Source organism: Mirounga angustirostris, unplaced genomic scaffold (genome assembly GCF_029215605.1).
Source record: "Mirounga angustirostris isolate CCGP_5_RB_7025 unplaced genomic scaffold, mMirAng1.0.hap1 SCAF_4, whole genome shotgun sequence".
Taxonomy (NCBI): Eukaryota; Metazoa; Chordata; class Mammalia; order Carnivora; family Phocidae; genus Mirounga; species Mirounga angustirostris.
This window is the reverse complement of record NW_026991712.1, coordinates 101,398,178-101,424,318: the sequence shown is the minus strand read 5'-3', so window position 1 is coordinate 101,424,318 and position 26,141 is coordinate 101,398,178. Positions and strand designations below refer to the sequence as shown.

Sequence of the window (26,141 nt, the reverse complement as noted above, 5' to 3'; positions counted from 1 at the left end):
CAAAATGTTTGGAAATAATGATGAAATGTATTTTAAGAAAGCACTACCAAACTTTGAATCATACATTTTGACAAAATAAATATTTAAGTGCAATTCTGACAAAAGTGTGAACTATGTTCTTCCAGTTGGAGGGATTATTTTTGAAAAGACATGTCTCAGCAGCAGTCATTTTCATCTAGCTCATGTGGATTAACCCTTAAGGTGGGCCCCCCCAAAAATCTGTATTATTTTTCCATGGTTATTCTTCCCAGTTCTGATGTTTTCTGTATGATATATTTAATTGAATGGGACTCAGTGATGGGAGAGAGGCAATATTTTGTAACCGTGGTTGACAGTTTGCAATTGATGGGGAGGGTTCCTCAATAAAAGAGAAATCTGGAGCTGGAAGTCAATAAAATAAAAATGTGAGAAGCATGAAGACTTCACTTATATAAGAAAATCACTGATTTTTATTGGAACTGGAAGGAAAATTATTATTCTAGGTCTGAGAGTGTCATGTAGTATCTTGATCCATCATGGTTACCTGAAAGGGATCATTCTTTAAATTTGTATAGACATACACACCATGAATATATGCAGGAATGTAATAAAGCAGAACATAAATGAGCGTGGGCATCTTCAGAATTCTGGGAGGAAAATGCTGTTGCTCAAATATGACAACCTGTGATTGAATGTGTAAGTAACAGTCAATATTTTGCCTTTAGAAATAGGTCATTACTGGCTCATCCAGGGAAGCAGAGAAGGATTTTAGGTTGTCAAGTCAAAGAACAATCTCAAAGTCCCAGCTTCTTGAGTTAGCAGGACTTGATCACTCCCTGAAGGAGAGACACTTGACACACTGAGAGGGACACGCTCAGCCATTAGGGCGCCTCTGCAGACCCATCCTTGACTCCGCATTGGAAAGATTGGCAGCTGCTTGCCCTTTCAGCCAGGAGAGAGAGAGAAAAAAAAAAAAAAAAGTGGCTACAGCAGCCATTACAATTCTCACTGCCAGGGAAAGGGACGTAGAGAATTCGAAATGGGATAAATAGGGCTGGCACTACAACGAAGATGTAGAGTATTAATAATGCACCAGGCAACTTCCTCACGATCTCCCTAGCCTTCCATCAAAAGCAACTGAGACTAATTAAATCAAGCCAAGTATTTCAACGGACACATAAGAGGACTGGTCTAGCTATGAATTCTTTTCTCTGTTTGATACGATTAATGTTGCATTGTACTACAGAAGGCCACTTGGTAAGTGGTTAAACCATGGTACCTTTGGCATTTATGAAAGACTTTTTGCCATGTTGCAATGATGCTTTTAAGGCCTGACCACACAGTATTGAGTTTGGCTTTGATAGTGCCCTGGCAAAGGCTGGCTGGGGGAAAAGAGGGGAATATTTTTCTCCAGCATGTAGTTAGCCCTGCTAACTACACATTTGTTCAATTTCAGATCAAAGAAACCATCCTGACTTACATTCCCATATATTTCTTTTATAAATGTTTAACGAATTCTGTCAACATAAATGCTCCGTGTAGATTTTATTATTACTGTTACTTGATTACTAGTTCATAATCATATAAAAGCTCATACTTTGTATTAAAAAAATTCTTCCACGTGTCCTCTTAATATCTTACTTCCACTCCAATTTTAAAATAAATTTGCAATCTTTAGCAATTCATGTTACATAGAATGCTACCTATATTGCCACAAAATCATTGTGAAAGAACCATATGTACCTTAAGTTTTTCAAACCCGTTAGGTTTTTGGCTTTTGAGCGATGTAGGTTTTCAGCTCTTGAGCCATGGAATCATGAGGGGTAATGCAAGCATTAACAATTGAATGTGATTTCTTAACAAATGAGTTTAGAGAGTAGGGAATGCTTAATTTAAACAAATTTTAACGAATGTTATAGGAAAAGAAAAAGAGATGTCATTATAGAATGTATGTGAGTACCATTGCCACAAAGACAGACTTATATGAGATTCTATTTCTCAGCAATGCTTCCTTTCAATGACATCATTTTCAACAAGGCCTTTTAGTTTAAGTTGAACTATCTCCAAATTTGTATTTGTCGCTATGGGTCCTCTTTTTTTTCTAAACTCATTTACGAAAGCTAAGGATGGCCATCCTAATTAGTCTACAGGGTAATAACTTTTCACGCATAAGAAAACTATTCATAATTTTTAAGCCCAGATAGATGAAAAATTATTTAAATGGAAAGTGGTAAATTTAGTGTGAAAAAAACTTAGCAGAAAGAATTCCGATTAGCCAAGCTTGCATTCAAATAATTAAGAGCAAACCATTCCACACCGTGGAGTGGAAAGGTGAGATAAGAGGATGTAGCATTCTTTTTTTTTTTTTTTAAGATTTTATTTATTCATCTGAGACACGGAGATAGAGAGAGAGAGAGAAGAGAGCCTGAGCAGGGAGAGAGGCAGAGGGAGAAGGAGAAGCTGGCTCCTTGCTAAGCCAGGAGCCCTATGTGGGGCTCGATCCCACGACCCTGGGATCATGACCTGAGCTGAAGGCAGAGGCTTAACCATCTGAGCCACCCAGGCGCCCTGAGCATGTAGCATTCTTAAATATTTATCCCTCATTATACTATTCATTATTTAACACTTGCTAACACAGTACACAAGTATGTGTAATAGTACTTCTATCTCCCAGACCATAGCCATTGTTATAGCCTCAAAACAAAAAGCAGCATTCAGATTGGTTTGAAAGAGTGAACTCCAAAACATCTATGTCTGCGCATCATTGCGTGGCTCTTGTTAATGGAGGTCATGGCAGGTCATCTTCAAAGGTACTGCAGGATTCATCAGGAATGTGTCTACTTGCTGTACATTTCTAAGCATTCTCCTGGAAAATTTCTGGTTCCTGAGTGCCCCGTCTTATTTTAAATGGAAACAATATATCTGACCTAGTTTCGAGTACAGAACTTATATTCAACTAGGTTTAAGCTCCCTATCTCATCATCTGCCTCCTTGCTATGAGCTGAGACTTCTAGTAGAGCTCATTATCCAAAGGCTTCCTTCCAGGCATTAGCCCACTCAGGTAAAGTGGTCATTATTTCCCAAGGATCAGCGTTACTTTCTGAGTCTTTTTTTCAAAGCCACATTTGATTATAAGGATAGCAGTCCTAACAATTTCCCTCTCACCCATTTCTTCTTCCTGTGCAAAAGGCCATTGGTGGGACAGTCAAGGCTGAAGAGAACTTTTGTTCTTAACAATTTTAAAATCTAGGACAAATTGTCAGGAAAGTGACTCTATAAAAATTGACTAAATTTCTCATGTGTCATATGCTAAATAGAATTCCAAGACTGCCAGCATAATCAGGTTTGTTTTATTCAAATGCTTTTTGTGGGGAGGATTTGTAAGTCGAGGATAAAATTCTATTTTAAGTGTTCTGATTACACAATATTAACCATAAGGATAAGGGCTCTGTTGTATTTACAATATCACCGAAGAATTGAAAGACATTATCAACTTTTATAGAAATGTGTTTATATATGTATAGAATGCATATTTATACAAATATAAGAACTTCTCATTTTAAGGTGATCTATTGTTGTTGTTGTTGTTGTTGTTGTCATTTTGTTCAGATCATGAGCTTTGATCCAGTTTCTAAAAGTAGCTAAATTCATGCATTATATCTTCTCATCTTTGTTGGTCATCACGTTGACACTTTTAATTCCCTTCAATTGATTATCATGATTCAAGTTCATCTCTTTCCAACTTATAATTATTTCAGGAAGGATTCTGTGAACTGCCTATTTTGCCAGGGAAAAAAATTCAACTTTTGATTACTTTCTTTTATTTTTTTATGCTAGAGAGCATCTGAATCTTCCTTTAGCTTTGCTTCACTGCTTTCCAGAGCAAACTGCCAAGACCCTCCCATTATCATTCACCTCCCTAAACACTTCCATATCATTTCTCCTGTGTGTACTTTACCAGAATTACAGAACCAACCAATTTAATCTCTGATGCTTGACAGTATATTTCACAGGTTGGACTCTCTTTTATGTAATACTTATATATGTGGATTGATCAAATAAAATATTTAGAAAAGACTAGTTTTATAAGAGGAATTCTGATTATACCAATTTATACCATATAGGTCAGGCACATATTTTCATATTTATATCTCTATCTGCCTGTCCATCTATTTATCTGTCTATCTAGATAGAGACAGACAGATACATACATACATACATACACAGATACACAGATACACATGCTTTCTTAGCTTGCAGCACATTGAGTAAATTTGCCCATGTTGCAGCCATTTGCTTACCTGTCTTTAAGGTATTTTAAGCCATCGTGTGTCTTTCTGTTTTTGTAGCATAATTCCTTTTGGTTTATAGCTGAATAAATAAAACATCCCATCACTTAAACCAACTCTTAAAGTTTGCATTACCAAGATAAGGATGTGGTGAGGATGTTGTTACATAGTCAATCACGGTTTTAGTGGCAGCTAAATAATAAATATTACTGCACTCATATCCTCTCTTTCCTAATATTTTACCCTTCCTTATTTGGCAGTTACTGGCAGATAGGAGACAATTAATATATATTTGAAAAGCAACTGATTAAATTGAATACTCTCAATTGTTTAAAACATCACCTTACGTGTTCTCATCTGTGTTGAACTAAAACCTTTCATCATTTACTGGTCCACCAGTTACATTCTTGTTTAAGTTATTCTTTTTTTCCATTATAATCAACGTAACACTGGTTCTGTTTTATTTTGGTTTTGTTTTGTTTTTTTGTATTACGAATTTTTATGGCATTGTGAAACCCACTGAGAGCTCAATTAAGTAATTGAAACTGTTCTATTGTTTGGAGACTTCTACCTATCTTGTCAATTTTTGTCCAGATAAACTAGCATGTTTTTCTTTGAATATTTAGATGAAAACACCATAAATCATTTACTCATTATTATATGCATCAAACTTTATACAATCCGTAGCCATCATAACTGGTATCAAAACGAATCAGAACAGAGTGAGGAATGGTTTTTCTGCCATTTCTAGGGCATTGTTCGGCATTCCACTTTGCTATTGTCCCCATGTCTTCTTCCATCCCAGAGAAAGTTCCGTCTCCTCCTGCCTGGGGGCGCCACTGCCTCCCCAACTCCATGGAAGTACAGCACACCTCTCCTTTCTAAGGGACTTGGAATTTCAGGGCATGGTCTCTTTCTTCCTTTTACAACTTCTCCCCTTCTGGTTCTTTCTCATCCCGTTGTCACTTTTCAATACATATATTACTTAAACTTGCTTCAGTTAATTTCTCTTAGTAGCATCTGACCCTATTAACCAAATTCCTATAGTTAAAATACTTTCTTCCCTCAGTTTTCCCTGATCCTTCACTCTCCTTATCCCCCTTCTACTTTAGAGGCTACTTACCAGTTTCCTTTGTTGTTATACATTCTTAAAGGTGAGGGTTGTCCTAGATTCTATTTGGGGAACTCTTTTTTGATTCCACATTCCCATCCATGTGTTCTTTTTCAAGAACCTTCCTTCCAGTTCCAGCTCAATGTTGCTGCTTCTCCATTCTAAACGCCCAGGTCCTCCCTCTCTTCTGAGCATCAAACACATCTATCCAATTGCTTCTCAGACCTCTGACTCGAATGTCCCACAGAACTTAAAACTCTTGTCTGTATCACTTCTCTATCTCTGTGGCTCTCGTAACAAATTATCACAAATGCAATAGCCTAAAGTGACACAGATTTATTCTTTTACCATTCTGCAAGTCCTAAAATCAACATGTCAGCAAGGCTGTGTTCTTTCTGGGAGCTGTAGGAAAGAATTTATTTCCTCGCCTTTCCCAGCCTCCGGCTTTTTCTCACATCACTCCGACTTCCGCTTCTGTCGTTGTATCTCCTTCTCAGACTCTGACTTGCCTGCCTCCTTCTTCTTATGATTACATGGGGCCCATCTGTATGATGCAGGTAATCTCTTTATCTCAAGGTCCTTAATTTAATTGCCTCTGCAAAGTCCTTTTTGGCAATCAGGATGTGGACTTCTTTGGGGCCCCAGTGCTTCATCTGCCACAATCTACAACATTGAACCACTTCCCGCCGCCCCAAACTTCTTCCACCACTACTGATTCTCAGTGAATAACACTGCCATATATTCAGTACTTCAACTCAAAAACCTGCGGGGTCATCCTTGATTCTTTTCTTTAATTTACTTGCTTGCTCCATGGATTCAATTACCAGGTTCTATTGATTTTATATTCTGAATATTTTTTAAAACAATATAACTCTCTCCATCTTCGCTGTTGCTTCCAAAAATCAGGCCACCATCACTTCTTGGCCTTTTAACAACTCTCCCCGCAGGTCACCTCTCATTACCTGTTCTATGTTCTTACATGATTCTGATTCTGCCAGTTCACCACTGAAAATCCACCAATGATTCTCCATGTCCCTCAAAAGAAAAATCAAACTTAGCTTATATTATAAATTTAGTGTTTCCATCTTAAACCTTGTCTCTCGTCATCACATCCTTATTTCCCACTTCCTTACTGAACTCAAAAGTTATATGAGCTCTTTCAGCTCCATGTGATTCATGATAAAATCATTTGTTTTGTCTGGAATGCTTCCTCTCTGAGTCCTCGAATCATACTGATGCCTGCTACCTATCCTACATGCCCCATTGTTCATACTATTTACCCCGGAAGCTCTCCTCTCTGTGTTTAGCTAATTGCCACCTTGCTTTTGTTCCCAATGCTCCTGCATTTACCAATTTAGCATTGTAAGATAATTACAGGCTCCTCATCTGTCCCTCTCTTCACATCATATGCTCTGGGAAGGCAGGATCTATGTCTTCCAAGGTTTTAGTTTATTCCTGTGGCTAGCACGGTCTTGTGCAAGGGCTCACTGTGTCCTGTTGAAGAAATGGGTTTGCGATAAACTGCACAATTTCTGAGAGTCACTAACTATAACTGAAGAATTTGATACTGATCAACATTCTCTGAACCATTTAGAGCCATTTCCATGAAACATTAAACATTTAAAATTCTTATTATATGCAGAGAAAATCCAATTCAATTAATGTCTGTGAAAATCATACTAGGCACAAGGCACTGTGTAAGCTACCATCAAATGTATAAAATTCACTTAGATTCCCTGAAAGTACTAATAAGAAAAATCTGCTAGATATAAAAACAACAATGCAATATATAATAAGATGCATGCTATAAGAAAAATCCACATAGATGCACAACTACACAAAAAGGAAATGATTATCATAACATGTTAGTGCACTTAGTCAATAGTTCAGACCATAAAGACCAATGTCCTGGAGATGGAGCCCAGGATCACCATCAGGAAGATAAAGGACAAGCATAGAGAAGACAGCCCCTGAGGAGAAGAGGCTCATCCTTCCAGGAACACAGAGGGGAGATGGCCACCTTTTTTTCTGACTGTGTCATCCTGAGTCGACTCTGCATTTGGTCCTACATCTGCAGAAGTGACTGTTGATTCTTCAACCTTGTATTCACAGTGCCCGTGATGGCATGACTCTGCACTATTGCCATTCACCCAACCTAAGTTTAGAAATTACCAGTTTCAGTAATAGCTGAACCTGTTCAAATGTTAATAAAGGTTTTGTTGCATGGTAACAAACAAACAAAGCACCCTGAGGAAATAAAGAGACAGTCTATTATTCATCTTTTTTTTTAAAGCATAACATCTCACTGGGACTTGTTATATATGTATAACAGTTTTATATGGCCCCATGGGGCGCCCAGGTGGATCAGTCAGTTAAGCGTCTGCCTTCGGCTCAGGTCATGATCCCAGGGTCCTGGGATTGAGCCCTGCATCAGGCTTCCTGCTCTGTGGGGAGCCTGCTTCTCCTTCTCCTGCTCCCCCTGCTTGTGTGCTCTCACTCTCTCTCTTTCTCTCTCTCAAATAAATAAAATCTTTAAAAAATATGGTCCCATAAATCTTTGATTCCTCTTCATCAAGAAATGGGGCCGTTGTCCCTACATCTTAGATCTAGACAGCCTTGTGTCTGCTTAACCAATAGAGGACAGCAAAAGTGATACTATGTGACTTCTGAAGCTAAGTAATAAAAAGCAACAAGCTTCCTCCTAGTTCTCTTGGAATATTTACCCTCTTGACTCTAATTCTTGGGATGTTCTTTCTCAGAACCTACCTGCCATGATGTAAAAAAAATCTAAGCTACATGGAGAGTGGCCCAGCTGAGACCAGACATTTGAGTAAGAAAGTCTCCTGATTGTTCAGATGTTTGAGTCTTCCCATATGAGGCTCTAATAATCGTGGTAAGAGACAAGTAATCCCTCTGTGCCCTGTCCAAACCTGGCACACGAAATCCACGCATATGACGAAATAGCCATTGTTTTATAGTACTGACTTTGAGGTGGTTTGTTATGCAATAATAGATACGCAGAACGAAGATAGTGGATCAGAAAGTATTTAAAGAAGGAAGCTGGAAAGAAGAATGGAAAAAAAGAAGAAAGGAAGAGAAGGGAAGGAAGGAAGGAAAAAGAAGCAAGAAAGACAGAGACAGAAATACAGAGACAAGATAGAGAAACAGAAAGACACAGAGAAACAGAAAGAAGAGAGAAAAGAAGTTAATTAGAAAAGCAGGACAGGGGGGCGGAGCAAGATGGAGGAGGAGTAGGAGACCTGGATTTCGTCTCCTCTCAGGAATTCAGCTGGATAGGGATCAAACCATTCTGAACACCTACAAACCCAACAGGAGATCGAAGAAAGGAATAGCAACAACTCTCTGAACAGAAAAGCGACCACTTTCTGGAAGGTAGGACGTGCGGAGCAGTGAATCCGAGGCGATATTCGGGAGGATAGACGGCGGGGGAGGGGCCTCCGTCGGCCACTTCTGCAAGTGATAGAGCCGCGGAGCACAAAATCGGAACTTTTAAAAGTCTGCTCCGCTGAGGGACGTCACTCTGGTGGCTAAGCGGGGGGTGGAACCCTCCGGGACAGTGTGGTCTCAGGACCCTCGGGGTCACAGAAAGACCGGGGGTGCCTGAGTGCGGCAGAGCTCCCAGGTATCGGAGCAGGGAAGCCGGCTGCAGAGGCGGAGCCCAGGCGCGGGCTCTCAGCTCGGGGTGGCCATAAACCGTGATCCGCGGCACAGTCGGGCCCCTGCTCCTCCAGCAGGGACCCAACAAGCGGCAGATCCGGGGAGACTCACCTTCCTCCCCCGGGAGGAGCCGCGCGGGAGTGCACCGCAGGGATCTGCTGGGTTTGGAGACTCCACCCGGGTCGGGTGCCAGAGATAGAAACGCGCGGTCACAGGCCGGGCGAGCACGGAGTGCGGCTGGAGACCGGGGAGCCGGGAGGGACTGGCGGCTTTTCTCTGGGGGCGCACTGAGGAGCGGGGCCGAATTCTCGGCTCCTCTGGGGCAGAGATTGGGAGGCCGCCATTTTCACTCTCCGCCTCCAAAGCTGAACGGAAAGCTCGCAGGGAACAAAAGCCCCGGAGAGCAAACCCGAGCAGATTCCTTAGCCGGGAGGGGGCAAGGGCGGGGCAATTCCGCCTCCGGCAGAGACATTTGGAAACCACGGCAACAGGCCCCTCCCCAGAAGATCAGCGAGAACAGCCGGCCAAGACCAAGTTTACCGATCAATGAGAACGGCAGAACTCCAGCGCTAGGGGAATACTGCACATAGAATTCACGGCTTTTTTACCATGATTCTTTAGTCTTTTAAAGTTAATTTTTTTTAACTGTCTTTTTTGTCTTTTTATTTCTTTTTCTCTTTTTCAACCAACATCTTATCAATCCCTTTTTTTTAAAAAAAAACATTTTTATTTTTCATTTTTAGAGTCATATTCTATCCCTTCATAGTAGTTACCCATATTTTTGGCTTATATATATAAGTTGTTCTCTCTTTAAAATTTTGAGAGAGTTTCTTCTAACAGATTAAAATATACCCTAAATCTCTAGTATATGGTGTTTTCTATTCCTCTGCCTGATCACATCCTCTCCCTTTTTTTTCTTTTTCTTTTTTCTTTTTTTTAAATCCTCTTCTTTCTTTTTTCAAACAACTTCTTATCATTCCTTTCATAAAATTTTTTATAATTTCCATTTTTACAGTCATATTCCATCCCTTCATCATATCAACCCTTATTTTTGTACATATATAAGTTTTTCTTTCTTTAAAATTTTGGAAGGCACTTTCTTCTAAAAGACCAAAATACACCCCAAATCTAGTGTGTGGCACTGATCTATATACCAGCCTGATCATATTTGATCACATTCTAGTTTTTTTGTTGTTGTTGTTGTTTTGTTTTGTTTGTTTTTGTTTTTATCTTTATCTTTATCTTTTTCTTTTTTTTTCTTTTTCTTTTTTCTCTCTTTCCCTTTCTTATCCCACTGCTTCAGGTCTTTTCTGATTTGTTTAGAGTATATTTTCTGGGGACGTGGTTACTCTGCTAGCATTTTGTTCTCTCATTAATCTATTCTCCTCGCACAAAATGACAAGACGGAAAAAATCACCTCAACAAAAAGAACAAGAGGTAGTACCGACTGCCAGGGACCTACTCAATACGGACATTAGTACGATGTCAGATCTAGAGTTCAGAATCATCACTTTAAAGATACTAGCTGGGCTTGAAAAAAATATGGAAATTATTAGAGAAACCCTTTCTGGAGAAGTAAAAGAGCTAAAATCCAACCAAGTAGAAATCAAAAAGGCTATTAATGAGGTGCAATCAAAAATGGGGGTGCTAAGTGCTAGAATAAATGAGGCAGAAGAGAGAATCAGTAATATAGAAGATGAAATGATGGAAAATAAAGAAGCTGAGAAAAAGAGAGATAAACAACTACTGGATCACGAGGGCAGAATTCTAGAGATAAGCGATACCATAAGACGAAACAACATTCGAATAATTGGGATCCCAGAAGAAGAAGAGAGAGAGAGAGGGGCAGAAGGTATAATGGAGCAAATTATAGCAGAGAACTTCCCTAATTTGGGGAAAGAAACAGGCATGAAAATCCAGGAAGCACAGAGAACCCCTCTCAAAATCAATAAAAATAGGTCAACACCCAGACATCTAATAGTAAAACTTACGAGTCTCATAGACAAAGAGAAAATCCTGAAAGCAGCTCAGGAGAAGAGATGTAACCTACAAGGGTAGAAACATTAGATTGGCAACAGACCTATCCACAGAGACCTGTCAGGCCAGAAAGGACTGGCAGGATATATTCAGAGCACTAAATGAGAAAAATATGCAGCCAAGAATACTCTATCCAGCTAGGCTGTCATTGAAAATTGAAGGAGAGATAAAAAGCTTCCAGGACAAACAAAAACTAAAGGAATTTGTAAACACAAAACCAGCCCTACAGGAAGTCTTGAAAGGGGTCCTCTAAGCAAAGAGAGAGCCTAAAAGCAACATAGACCAGAAAGGAACACAGACAATATACGGTAACAGTCACCTTACAGGCAATACAATGGCACTAAATTCCTATCTTTCAATAGTTACCCTGAATGTAAATGGGCTAAATGCCCCAATCAAAAGACACAGGCTAACAGACTGGATTAAAAAACAAGACCCATCGATATGCTGTCTGCAAGACACTCATTTTAGAACCAAAGACACCCCCAGATTGAAAGTGAGGGGGTGGAAAACCATTTACCATGCTAATGGACATCAAAAGAAAGCTGGGGTGGCAATCCTTATATCAGACAAATTAGATTTTAAACCAAAGACTGTAATAAGAGATGAGGAAGGACACTATATCATACTCAAAGGATCTATCCAATAAGAAGATCTAACAATTGTAAATATCTGTGCCCCTAACATGGGAGCAGCCAATTATATAAGGCAATTAATAACAAAAGCAAAGAAACACATCGACAACAATACAATAATAGTGGGGGACTTTAACATCCCCCTCACTGAAATGGACAGATCGTCTAAGCAAAAGATCAACAAGGAAATAAAGACTTTAAATGACACACTGGACCAAATGGACTTCACAGATCTACTCAGAACATTCCACCCCAAAGCAACGGAATACACATTCTTCTCCAGTGCCCATGGAACATTCTCCAGAATAGATCACATCCTAGGTCATAAATCAGGTCTCACCCAGTACCAAAAGTTTGAGATCATTCCCTGCCTATTGTCAGACCACAATGCTTTGAAACTAGAACTCAATCACAAGAGGAAAGTCGGAAAGAACTCAAATACATGGAGGCTAAAGAGCATCCTACTGAGGAATGAATGGGTCAACCAGGAAATTAAAGAAGAATTAAAAAAATACATGGAAACCAATGAAAATGAAAACACAACTGTTCAAAATCTTTGGGATGCAGCAAAAGCAGTCCTAAGAGGAAAGTATATAACAATACAAGCCTTTCTCAAGAAACAAGAAAGGTCTCAAGTACACAACCTAACCCTACACCTAAAGGAGCTGGAGAAAGAACAGCAAATAAAGCCTAAACCCAGGAGGAGAAGAGAAATAATAAAGATCAGAGCAGAAATCAATGAAATAGAAACTAAAAGAACAGTAGAACAGATCAACGAAACTAGGAGCTGGTTCTTTGAAAGAATTAACAAGATTGATAAACCCCTGGCCAGACTTATCAAAAAGAAAAGAGAAAGGATCCAAATCAACAAAATCATGAATGAAAGAGGAGAGATCACAACCAACACCAAAGAAATACAAACAATTATAAGAACATATTATGAGCAACTCTATGCCAGCAAATTAGATAACCTGGAAGAGATAGATGCATTCCTAGAGATGTATCAACTACCAAAACTGAACCAGGATGAAATAGAAAACCTGAACAGACCTATAACCACTAAGGAAATTGAAGCAGTCATCAAAAATCTCCCAAAAAACAAAAGCCCAGGGCCAGATGGCTTCCCAGGGGAATTCTACCAAACATTTCAAGAAGAATTAATACCTATTCTTCTGAAACTGTTCCAAAAAATAGAAACGGAAGGAAAACTTCCAAACTCATTTTATGAGGCCAGCATTACCTTGTTCCCAAAACCAGACAAAGACCCCATCAAAAATGAGAATTACAGACCAATATCCCTGATGAACATGGATACAAAAATTCTCACCAAAATACTAGCCAATAGGATCCAACAGTACATTAAAAGGATTATCCACCATGACCAAGTGGGATTTATCCCTGGGCTGCAAGTTTGGTTCAACATCCGCAAATCAATCAATGTGATACAATACATTAACAAAAGAAAGAACAAGAATCATATGATCCTCTCAATAGATGCAGAAAAAGCTTTTGACAAAGTACAGCATCCTTTCTTGATCAAAACTCTTCAGAGTATAGGGATAGAGGGTACATACCTCAATATCATAAAAGCCATCTATGAAAAACCTACAGCGAATATCATTCTCAATGGGGAAAAACTGAGAGCTTTCCCCCTAAGGTCAGGAACATGGCAGGGATGTCCACTATCACCACTGCTATTCAACATAGTATTGGAAGTCCTAGCCACAGCAATCAGACAACAAAAAGAAATCAAAGGCATCCAAATCGGCAAAGAAGTCAAACTCTCACTCTTTGCAGATGATATGATACTTTATGTGGAAAACCCCAAAGACTCCACCCCAAAACTGCTAGAACTCATACAGGAATTCAGTCAAGTGGCAGGATATAAAATCAATGCACAGAAGTCAGTGGCATTCCTATACACAAACAACAAGACAGAAGAAAGAGAAATTAAGGACTCGATCCCATTTACAATTGCACCCAAAACCATAAGATACCTAGGAATAAATCTAACCAAAGAGACAAAGGATCTGTACTCAGAAAACTATAAAATACTCATGAAAGAAATTGAGGAAGACACAAAGAAATGGAAAAACGTCCCATGCTCATGGATTGGAAGAACAAATATTGTGAAGATGTCAATGCTACCTAGAGCAATCTACACATTCAATGCAATCCCCATCAAAATACCATCCACTTTTTTCAAAGAAATGGAACAAATCATCCTAAAATTTGTATGGAACCAGAAAAGACCCCGCATAGCCAGAGGAATGTTGAAAAAGAAAAGCAAAGCCGGCGGCATCACAATTCCAGACTTCAAGCTCTATTACAAAGCTGTCATCATCAAGACAGCATGGTACTGGCACAAAAACAGACACATGGATCAATGGAACAGAATAGAGAGCCCAGAAATGGACCCTCAACTCTATGGTCAACTAATCTTCGACAAAGCAGGAAAGAATGTCCAATGGAACAAAGACAGTCTCTTCAACAAATGGTGTTGGGAAAATTGGATAGCCACATGCAGAAGAATGAAACTGGACCATTTCCTTACAGCACACACAAAAATAGACTCCAAATGGTTGAAAGACCTCAATGTGAGACAGGAGTCCATCAAAATCCTAAAGGAGAACACAGGCAGCAACCTCTTTGACCTCAGCCGAAGCAACTTCTTCCTAGAAACATCACCAAGGGCAAGGGAAGCAAGGGCAAAAATGAACTATTGGGACTTCATCAAGATAAAAAGCTTTTGCAAAGCAAAGGAAACAGTCAACAAAACCAAAAGACAACCGACAGAATGGGAGAAGATATTTGCAAATGACATATCAGATAAAGGGCTAGTATCCAAAATCTATAAAGAACTCATCAAACTCAACACCCAAAGAACAAAGAATCCAATCAAGAAATGGGCAGAAGACATGAACAGACATTTTTCCAAAGAAGACATCCAAATGGCCAACAGACACATGAAAAAGTGCTCAATATCACTCAGCATCAGGGAAATCCAAATCAAAACCTCAATGAGATACCACCTCACACCAGTCAGAATGGCTAAAATTAACAAGTCAGGAAACGACAGCTGTTGGCGGGGATGCGGAGAAAGGGGAACCCTCCTACACTGTTGGTGGGAATGCAAGCTGGTGCAGCCACTCTGGAAAACTGTATGGAGGTTCCTCAAAAAGTTGAAAATAGAGCTATCATATGATCCAGCAATTGCACTACTGGGTATTTACCCCAAAGATACAAAAGTAGGGATCCGAAGGGGTACGTGCACCCCGATGTTTATAGCAGCAATGTCCACTATAGCCAAACTGTGGAAAGAGCCAAGATGTCCATTGACAGATGAATGGATAAAGAAGATGTGGTATATATATACAATGGAATATTATGCAGCCATCAAAAGGAATGAGATCTTGCCATTTGCAACGACGTGGATGGAACTGGAGGGTATTATGTTGAGTGAAATAAGTCAAACAGAGAAAGACATGTATCATATGATCTCACTGATATGAGGAATTCTTAATCGCAGGAAACAAACTGAGTGTTGTTGGAGTGGAGGGTGGGGTGGGAGGGATGGGGTGACTGGGTGATAGACACTGGGGAGGGTATGTGCTCTGGTAAGCGCTGTGAATTGTGCAAGACTGTTGAATCTCAGATCTGTACCTCTGAAACAAATAATGCAATATATGTTAAGAAAAAAAAAAAAAAAGAAGAAGAAGAAGGTAGCGGGAGGGGAAGAATGAAGCGGGGGAAATCGGAGGGGTAGACGAACCATGAGAGACGATGGACTCTGAAAAACTAACAGGGTTCTAGAGGGGAGGGGGGTGAGAGGATGGGTTAGCCTGGTGGTGGGTATTGAGGAGGGCACATTCTGCATGGAGCAGTGGGTGTTATGCACAAACAATGAATCATGGAACACTTCCTCTAAAACTAGTGATGTAATGTAAGGGGATTAACATAAGAATAAAAAAAAAAAGAAAAGCAGGACATGTGGAAGAATATAGGAAATCTCTAAGTCAGAGAGAAGGAGAAGAAGAGTTTTCTGAAAGGTAGGATTTAAGTTGGGACTTTGAAAGATGGGTAAGACTTAAAGAGCATGATAAGAGAAAAAACGGACCAAGTAGGTCAGTTAGGTGTCAATCTAAAAAGCAAAAACCACTTGATGTATATCAGGTATGAAGTGTTTAATATAGAAATCAGAGGCTTAGGCAACCAAAGAGAAACCTGGAATCAAAGGTCAAGAAAGCCAACAGCATTAGATGGGGGTGGGGGCGTTCTCACAAACATGGGGGAGAAATCTAACTCATTGAATCTCAATGTCTGGCTGTACCTGTGCTTGGAGAATAATGACTTCTTCCCTTATGCCTTCCCACTCTTGTATTAGTATTTTTCCTTGGCAAACTATCCTGGATCCATTCAGGGAAAGGAATTCTGGGGAAAACATTTCCTGGCTTCGCCTCTATGTTACAGAGGAAGTGATGCTGAGTTGACAGTGAGCAATCAGCACAACGGGCCAGTAAGTGCTGGTAAGTCAAACATCAGTGTGGAGAGACACAGGTCATACTCAAAAAATAGCAAATCTCTACCTTAACTGGATTTTTTTGTGAAAGATAAGAATCGAAAAATTTGTTGGGGCCAGGTGTGTACTTGTTTTCTATGGGAACTAGGAAGAGGAAAACAGCAAAGGAACGAATAGCTGGGAGAGAAACTGCAGAATAATAATTAATAAATATGATTTGGTGATTACTTATGTTGGAGCTGAAACTGGGATTCACACCAAGGATGCTAAGCTACAAGGGCTTTACTTTTCCCCCTAAGGCAGTGTTTTCTAAATTTCTGATTTTTTATCTACCATCTTGAAGATTTGTTTTAAAATCCATGTACCACCCATAGTATTACTTAAATTTTTATTTAAATATCATTATTTTAAATTAATAATTCTGTTACAAGGAGCTTCTCATCGTGTTCAAAAATGGAAGGTGAGTATCACCCAGTAGAATAGAACGTATCAATGCGAATTCTGACTCTGATGGTCAGAAGATTCCTGACACTCAATGTAAATAGAAACTATTTTCTTTCTTAAGATGGGGAAATAAGTGGTAACAACCTGTGACCATTAAGCAAGTTACACCAAGATTTATGCCTCCTTTTCCAAAGACAAATCATACATATATTGTAGCAAGGAAAGAAAACATACACTGTTTGGGGGAAAAAAAATCCTATAAGAAACTTTCCTAATCATAAATTATACTTTCTTGGTTTTTAATATTCATAACAGTGAATAGAAGGTAACTTGCTCCCAGTGAAAACACTGGCTGACACCGTGACTCTTAAAATGAAACCAGAGGGGTGTGTTGGGAGTCACCCAAGCATGTGGATTCTTCCTCCAGAGGGATAAAAAAGGCTCTTGGCTACCATTACCTGATCATGCCCATTTAGCAGGGCTGAGGATTGAGTATCCACCCCACTCTCGCTCAGAGGCCCTGCCAAAGATCGCGGTCATCCCACCTTTGATCAGAGAACTAAAGCAGTCAATCGTGTAGCCATATTGCCCAGCATTGTCTGGGAGAGAGAAAGAAAGGGGGTTAAATACAAAGGGAAAACTTTAACTGGTGTGTGTCTCTTCTCTATGCCCATCTCCCTGAAACTGAAAGAATAAAAGGAGGGCTGAGCTCAGAAAGAGAAGAGAAATCTGAGTTTAAGGAGTCCTAAAATAATTATAAAAACAAAATGATCTTGCTGAATTCGGGCTAGGTATTTTTACCTGTGAAGGTTTTGCCACTGAGATCTGTTCATCCTTTCTTTAAAAAAAAAGGTGATTATCAAGTGTCACGCAAGCATAAGGGCATACCAACATCAAATATGTTGGTCTCCTTGCTGTAATCAAGTGTCTGAAAGAAAATTGTAAAGAAATACTTGGTGAGATGATTCTGCTTAATGTTGTAGGAGGAACATGTTCAATTTTCTTGTTGTTGATCTTGGTGTTCTTGTTTTGAGGGAGAGGTAGGAGATAATTCCAGAAGAAGTAAGAACAATCCCTGGTGTCAGGGAGTTCACTTTAGAAAAAGCTATTACAGAAATACAAGCAGGAAGGAGATAAAAGTCTAACTTATTAGTAATTGAAAACTAGGCTGGATCATCTGAAAAAAGATTTTAGGAAGTGATATGGTAGAAGTAAGACAGAGAGGATCTGAGGATGGCAAAGAGGCTTCCAGATTGGAGGCTATTTTTAAACAATGGTGTTGCCAAGGCAAACTAAGATTACAGGAAACAGCAAATTTTGTTTTGGACAGAGGGGGTTAAGATGCATTTCTGTTGGAGCTGCAGTACCTGTAGAACCCCTTGTGGGATATATCCAGGAGGCAGATGATACACCGAGCTTGGACATGCTCAGATCTAGTGACAGAGATGTGGAAATTAACACTCTGCTGCTTGGTCTCACAGAAGTAACAGAGATGCCCCACAGAGACATAGCAGAGCAAAAACTCAAAACTAAAGGCAGATTTCTTGGTGATACCCTACATGTGAGGAGCTACTGGGAGAAAGAGGAGAGAGGCAGAAGAACAACAGAGGCAGAGGACACCACCACAAACAAAATGGTTAGAAACAAATGGGCTGAAAATCAGTAGCCAGAAAAGAAGGAATAAAGGTTGGTGAGATGCTGAGAAGACAGGGACTAGATCAGAGTTTAATTCCTGCTGTACCTGATTTTTCAACTTGTGGTTCTATGAGCGGTCATGCTTTCTTCTCTTTGTATTTCAAACCCACTGACTGCTCTGGAGGAAGCCCTTTCCCTTCCATCTTCCTCCTGGTTAACTCTGGCTCATCTTCACCCTTGCCCACCCTCTACCCCCACTTGAAGGGCAGCTCTTGCCCTTCCGATGTCCTGTAATAAAAACATGTGCCACCCTCTATCATGCACTCCATTTAATACCCTGTATGACTGATACACTTGTCCATGTTCCCCACAACAATACGAGGGAGCTCTTGGAAGTAAGGATGCTACATCTCCTTCTGAAGGGGGCAATACTTGGCACACTGTAGATGCTTCTAGATCACACACCATGGCCTCTTGATCAGCAATGCAAGAATTTAGCCAGGGGAGACTCGTCTCAAACAGTTTTGATGGTATTAGTTGGAGGTGAAAGAGGACTTAAGCAAACACAATTAGGAAAAATTATAGCTTATCAGTGAAGTGTGTGTAGTGAGTGGACTTGTAAGCTGAGAGCAAAAAAAAATGACTAATTGCTTAATTTTCACTTCTAATGCAGTGTTCCCTGTTTGTTTTTTTTGTTGTTGTTGTTTTTTTTTTTTTTTTGACCACCAGGTCCTGGGAACTTCCCATAATCAGCATATTTCTTCTCTGCCCCTAATTTGAGTTTCCAAATTTTCCTTGGTTCTCTCACTCCTGGCTGGCTGCCCTGAAATATCCCACTGCCTGATGGAACACTGTTTAGCACATACATCAGTGACACTTTTGTCTCCCAGCATGAGGACTGTGAAGAATTTACGCTTTGAAGAACCTCAAAGTGAACTGGAGAGATCAATGGGTCTCACTTCCAAGGAAGTGAATGGGTTTTTTACTTATACGAGTTCGCTGCAAGATTTTTTTTTAAAGATAGCCAGGCAGAGAGCCTCCTAACCATTCTCAGTGGGAACTATAGGATAACCACATAGGACACAAAATATAGATGGTTTAATTCTGTTCTTCTTGAAGGTGACCTAACAATACATTTCAGTAAAAGTTTAGGGACCAAAATTTCCGGTCAGTTTCAGTCATCTCCATTTTTCTGTAAATGTCAGATTTTATGCTGACCCCTAAGAATAAGGTAGCCATGGACTTTCCTTCACTAGTAGCGAAATCTGAAGGAAGTTTAATTAAAAAACATAAATAAATAAATGACAGCATAAAGGACAGAATTTTTCTAACATATTAATTTAGTGGCTGAATATTCTGGTATTTAAAAAAATCAGAGTTTTAAATTTCCTTACAGATTCCATCAACTCTAAAAATCTCAGTGGAGTATCAAGATTTAAAGATTATCATTCACAGGTTTTCTTTCCATTGGAAAGCAATGCTCTCATTGTAGCAAAAACAATGTAGAAAGGATCCCCAGCCTCACCTGTCCCTTCATCCACTTACCCTCAGGTTTCTGAAATGCCAATAGGATCACATTATTCTCCTGCTTACACATTTTCAGGGGGTTCATGTCACCCACAGAATGAGCCAAGTTCTTTTGTGTATTCTATGGGTTTGTTTGTATTTTTATCATCCAACCATTAACTATGGCCTTTCAGCCCCATTTCTGCCAAATATCCCTACCATCTTGATAAATACAGCACACATGAGCAAACACTTTATGCCTCATAATGTAAATCCAAGAATTCTCCATACACACTATGATGGCCTACAAGTCTGCCTCGCACAAGTGTTCCCATTGCCTGGAGGTCACTCCCTACCATTTCTATTTCCTTCCCTCCTTGCTGCACTAACTCCTTCCTCCTTCAAGACGCAGCTCCTATGTCCTTGCATACCCTGTGGGAGGTGTTGAATTAGATCCTTCTCTTTCTTAACACTCTTTGTGCTCCTATGTCCTCCATCACATGCTTCTGTCTCAGCATTTGCCACCCTGGGTTTATTCATGTATCTCTTCTACTAGAAAGACTAGAGGGCCTTAAAAACAGAGACTGTTTATTGGAGTATTCCCATATCCCGAGTGCATAAACCAACACCTGGCATATAGTACCTACTCAACATACATTTACTGAATGATGCATTTATCCACGATAAATGTGTGCCACTGACAGTAATAAATATTTACACAAAGCAGTGACACTTAAGTAAAAGAGCAAGTAACAAAAGAACATTATCTTAAACTCATTTGGCAGGGCCTGGAATTCTATTTCTCTAAAAGCTGCCATGTATCACAAGTGAACCCAGGGTCTTGCGTTTTGGGGGGAGTGCTACAGAGCATCAGTAAATAGCAGGTACTTATTTTTTTAATTGTTATTGAGATAAATTGGTTCTAAATGCTCTGGCCTTATGTGGCTGTACATAATACCACAGACTAACATTTGAATGGCCCTTTAAATAATGCCATTTATCACCACAGGCCTGCAAAACACGAAGCTGAGAATTGCTAGAGGAAACCACGTTGCAGCAAACTTAAAATCTTACAGAATTTTCCTGTTTTCACTTAAAAATATATATTTCACAATAATCTTACAATGGCTTGCACTCAGATGGCAATCTCTAATAGTCTCTGATTTTTATGGCTGGTTTTCTGTGGCATATCTGATGTACAGTGAAGTCTTAAATGCTTGCTTAATAAGAAATTTTAAATACAGATTATGCGATGCCTCCTTGCAACACTTTCTGCTTCATGCCCTTGTTCTGCAGGAGATTTCATTAGCATGTGCCCTGCTCTTGTCCTCCAAGCCCTCATTGCTTCAGACAAGCATGGGCTTAATTGAGAGAAAACCAAGCTGTGAGTGTGACTCAGGTGTGAAGGCTGTTTCTCTCGGCAAATTAAATCCAGTGCAATGACTGAGTGTTCTTTTCCATACCCTTTTGATAGATTTAATGCTGCATATTAATTGTTGTTCTCGCATCCTCTACTCTGTGATTGTTTTCCCCAGGATCCTACTGAAGGTGATTGATGCTCATATAAATTTGATGGTTTCATATAGAGAAAGAAAGATTAACAGGTGCTAGTAAGAAATCTGGTTTATAAGAACATAGACTAACCTAAATATTAATACAATATTAGCACACGGTTTTACAGATTTAAAAGGAAACACTTTGGTTAATAAAATTCAAAGGTGAAAATCAGAAAAAAACAACCAACCAACCAACCTGGTCCCTTAGGTATAGTTTCTAATACCTTATCTTTGTGACATACAAACATGTGTCTTTTGGCTTAGCAGTTAATCCAATTGGAAAGAATTCCTTGACCACGTTCATGGCTATGATAAAAGAATTGAGGAGAAAATGCAGATTTTAGAACCTGTTTCCAATACCACTTCATCCCCATGCTGAACTGTAAAGTTCTTCAGAACAGGAGTGGGGCTATAGTTTACATTACCCAGAGGCTCCATATATGTTTCTTGAGCTTGAACTTCACTGTAATATATTTAAGTATACTTAGTACAGTGTGAAGGTATCATTTTTTAAACCAACCCTCATTTTTCTTTCTCACCAATTTCTTTATAATTTTTTTCTCATTATTGAGCACTTAACGTTTTTTTTAAAGATTTTATTTATTTATTTGAGAGAGAGAGAGCACAAGATCAGGGAGGGTCAGAGGGAGAAGCAGACTCCCTGCTAAGCAGGGAGCTCGATGTGGGACTCGATCCAGGAACTCCAGGATCATGACCTGAGCCGAAGCAGTTGCATAACCAACGAGCCACCCAGTCACCCTGAGCACTTACTTCTATAAACAGCCTCAAATCCTTTCTGAAATCAGGCAGAACACAAAAGCAAAATGAAATGAAAAAGGAAAGTTAACTCAACATTTTCACAGAGAAAGAGAAAGAGAAATTTTAAGCTAACTTTTGTAATTATATTTCTAGTTTACTTTATATTATCAGAGTATCATTTAACCTAAATCTTCTGCTTTGGGCAACTTATAGTTTATTTAAAATGTCTATGCTAAACTGGACTCCTTAGGGGGAGGCAAGTTCACTTGTGAAATCCAACCACATCTCTATTAACTAAAGGCCATAATGAAGGCTGAATTTCTTGCTGAAAAAAAAAAATTATCTTGGGTATAGATGCTAATCTAAAACCTACTTCATGAATTTGCTTATTTTTCCTGCTCCCTTCAGACATTAGCCAGCTAAAGCCATAACACATACATTAATTACACCAATTAGTCCCCACTGCACATACACATACATTCAAGATTTGATTATCTGAGCTAAAAGAAGTGGTTGGGCATGGCACAAATAATACAAATGAGCAAAGAATTCAAATCCCCTGTATATTGAACTAATGAGTGTATTATATATTTTTGGCATAGCTCAGTTACCTTATTATGCTTTCTTAATTTAATAATGCAATTACCTCAAATTTTCTTATTCCATCCAGGTAACGGTAGGGAGATCAGACCTAGATTTATAACACGCATTGGGAAAGCCAGCCTACAGTTTAAGGATTTGGTCATAGTCTTCTATTTCTTCTTTATTTTCAAATATGTATTTTTTTTTTAACCTCGCTGGACATCCTCCATACTGTTGCTTTTTTTCTCTACAATGTCCAACACACACATGGAAGGATGATCCTCACAGGTATCATAGTAAGGATTCATTCATTCATCTCTTGGATTAAAAAAAGATGGAAGGCAGCTAGTCCCTGCCTCAGAGCGATTCTAGCATTTATTTCCTTGGAGCTTGGGGAGTTCATTAGGTTTTCTTTTTAGTTAACCTTCATAGAATTCTGCTAGTTTTGATCACCCTGTGTAAAACAGCATAATGTAATGAGTGTGACTCCAATTTTAATGTGCAAAACAAAATAATTTGGTGAGTTTATTAACACACAGATTGCTGGACTCCCGCCCCCGGAGTTTTGGATTCAGCGTGCCTGGGATGAGGTTCAGTAATTTGCGTTATTAACAAGCTCTAAGGTAAGGCAGTTGCTACTAGTCTGGGGACCCCACTGTAGTGTAACGGTTAAGGACATAGCTTCATGGGTTTAAACCCAGCTCCAGCACAACTAGCTGTGTGACCTAGGACAATAGATTGTCACCTCAAGCCTCAGTTCTCTTATCTGCAACCTGAGGGTAATTACAGCAACCTACGTCATAACGTTATTTTGATGATTACATGAATTATACACTGAAAATGCTTACAGTGGTGTCTGGCACCTAGTAAGTAATAAATGTTAACTATTATTATTGTTGTTGTTACTGTTATTTACAAACACAGGTCATCCACAGTCATCATAAATGATTTAACACTAAGGAAAGCACAAAATGTTTTTTTCTGAAACACTTAGCTGAACACTGGACACTGGCAGAAAAAGAATATTGATAGAGTAATCCTTCAGAGATATGTAGAAAAGAAGATTCTCGGAAAGCATGTGGGCCTTGAATATATTACACTGGATCATCACAGGGTAGGAAGAGAGTGCATGAAAGAGGTGAGAAAAAGGGCATAGGGTGAAAGTCTGATTTTTCTCTGAGGCACAGATGCTAGGCTCACTTTAGGGGTTCAGTAAATATGTGTTGTATATCTAACATTTGTTTATTTAGGCCCTGAGTCAGAATTGAGTATGCAAACATGAGCAAAACTGGACACGTTCCCTGCTCTCCTCGAGCTTAAAATTTAGTATAAAAAATCATAAAAGTCCATGTTAAAAAGTAAATGTCACAAATGCCAAAAAGGGTCTTATTGCTTTTGAGATGTTAGGTGACACTTCTTTGAAAGGGATAAGGATTGAGCTGAGGTCTGAAGGACAGGGTAGGCAGGAGTATAGTTGTAGTCCATAAACATTGCAAGTTAAATCATAGAAATTTCTCAGTTTCTGAAATAAATTGATAGATGATAAATAGATGAATGGATGGCTAGACAAATGATATTGAATCAATGCCTCTTGAGTGCATAAATTAATAAGTAACGATTGTGTGTCCAAACTTGCTAACTATATCTAATAAGAATGTTTTCTGGGAAAGTTACAGAAAAGTCAACTTTTCAGAGGCCTAAATAAGTAGAAAGTCATTTTTCTTCAGTAAAAGAAGTCTGGAGGCAAGATGTTCCTGATGTTGGTTCAGGCGTTCAACACTTCCAGGACCCATGGCTCTGGAATTCCCTAGACCTTTCCATCTTGAATGTCACATTTTGGTCTCAAGATAACTGTTGTATTCAAGGCAGAAAAGGGGTATGTTCCTGATAGCCCCCCATGCTCCCCAAAACATATTTCTCTTCAAGTATCATAGGTCAGAATTGACTGACCAATAAACCCCAGAGGCAAGCCAGGCTGGAAAGTAACAAAAGGAATTATGGTGATTTCTTTAGGTTAATCTGACCCTCTTCCCCAGGAGGGCCTGGGTACAAAGCTGGGATCTTGTTACCTAGGAAGAAGGAACAACTGACAGTTTCTGCTACAAAAACATTCATAATTTTAGTTTATAGGTGCATTTATAGTTATTGGGCTATAAATCTGAGAGTTTGGTGAAAATGATAATAAAGTTGATATATGTGTCTGGTTGTCTTTTATCCTGAGTTGGTAGAATTCCCAGAGCCCACAGAAACGTTCACTAAGGCTTTTTTTTTTTCCCCATAGTGACGATTATTTTGATAATGTGAAATGGAATTCTCTTTTGTTCCTTGAGGGGTGGAAGCAGAGAGCAAGAAATTAAGAGGAAATTGAGTATTTATTGATAATAAATTATATTTTTTTGGAGAAGTTCAAAATAACTGAGAATTTACTATTCACTGGTGCATAAGATTGTGGAAAACAAGCATTTCAGTGAATTATTTTGAAGTGAAAATCAACATTTTCTTCTACTTTTCCATTTATGTTTTAATTCAATAATTCTATTTTTTTTAAAGATTTTATTTATTTATTTGAGAGAGAGAGCATGAGTGGGGGGGAAGGGGAGAGGGAGAGGGAGAAACAGAATCTCTGCTGAGGAGGGAGCCCAATGTGGGGCTGGATCTCAGGACCCCAGGATCATGACCCGAGTGGAAGGCAGATGCTTAACCGACTGAGCCACCCAGGTGCCCTCCATAATTCTTTCTAGAATAACATTTTGATAGTTCCTGGAGAAAAACACTGAAAAAGCAATTATTACTGACCAAATCATTGAAGTTGTTTTTATTTAAAATATAACTCAAGATGGAGTTGACTTTTAAATATACTCTTATTTTTCTTTTTTTTTTTTTTTTAAAGATTTTATTTATTTATTTGAGAGAGAGAGAATGAGATACAGAGAGCATGAGAGGGAGGAGGGTCAGAGGGAGAAGCAGACTCCCCGCCGAGCAGGGAGCCCGATGCGGGACTCGATCCCGGGACTCCAGGATCATGACCTGAGCCGAAGGCAGTTGCTTAACCAACTGAGCCACCCAGGCGCCCAATATACTCTTATTTTTCATTTTAAATCTGGCAGTGCCTTTTTTAAAGCACATGGACGTTTGGGTCAACGTTTTCTTTTTTTTTGTAAATGGTACGTATTTAGCATATTTGATTTTTAAATGGTTTTCAGTGTAGGGATTTTGTACTACCCTTATTTTTTTCCTATTCATTTTTTAAAAGAATTTCAACCTCAGATTTCCTCTTCAATAGGAGGTATTTCCAACACACCAGCAATTTCAGGTCCTTTGCCTCATAGACCCAGAGGCAGGAGCAAATAAGTAACCTTTCTGCCCCCTGGCTTCCTTTTCTGCAACCCTTTTGTGATAGAGATCTTCACA

The 26,141-nt window shown here is 39.2% G+C and overlaps 1 long non-coding RNA gene across 2 annotated transcripts in view; it reads left to right on the top strand.

Annotated features, from left to right (window-relative positions):
- Positions 1 to 26,141, top strand: part of LOC123859320 (uncharacterized) — a 160,852-nt gene that overhangs the window by 75,092 nt on the left and 59,619 nt on the right. The window contains exons 2-4 of one of the 2 annotated variants that reach the window (XR_008507750.2): positions 8,139 to 8,272; positions 16,114 to 16,255; positions 23,270 to 23,736. This is a non-coding gene — a long non-coding RNA (uncharacterized LOC123859320). Of the gene's footprint in view, positions 1 to 8,138; positions 8,273 to 16,113; positions 16,256 to 23,269; positions 23,737 to 26,141 lie in introns of those variants that run through there. The other variant, XR_006794416.3, reaches the window with a different exon arrangement.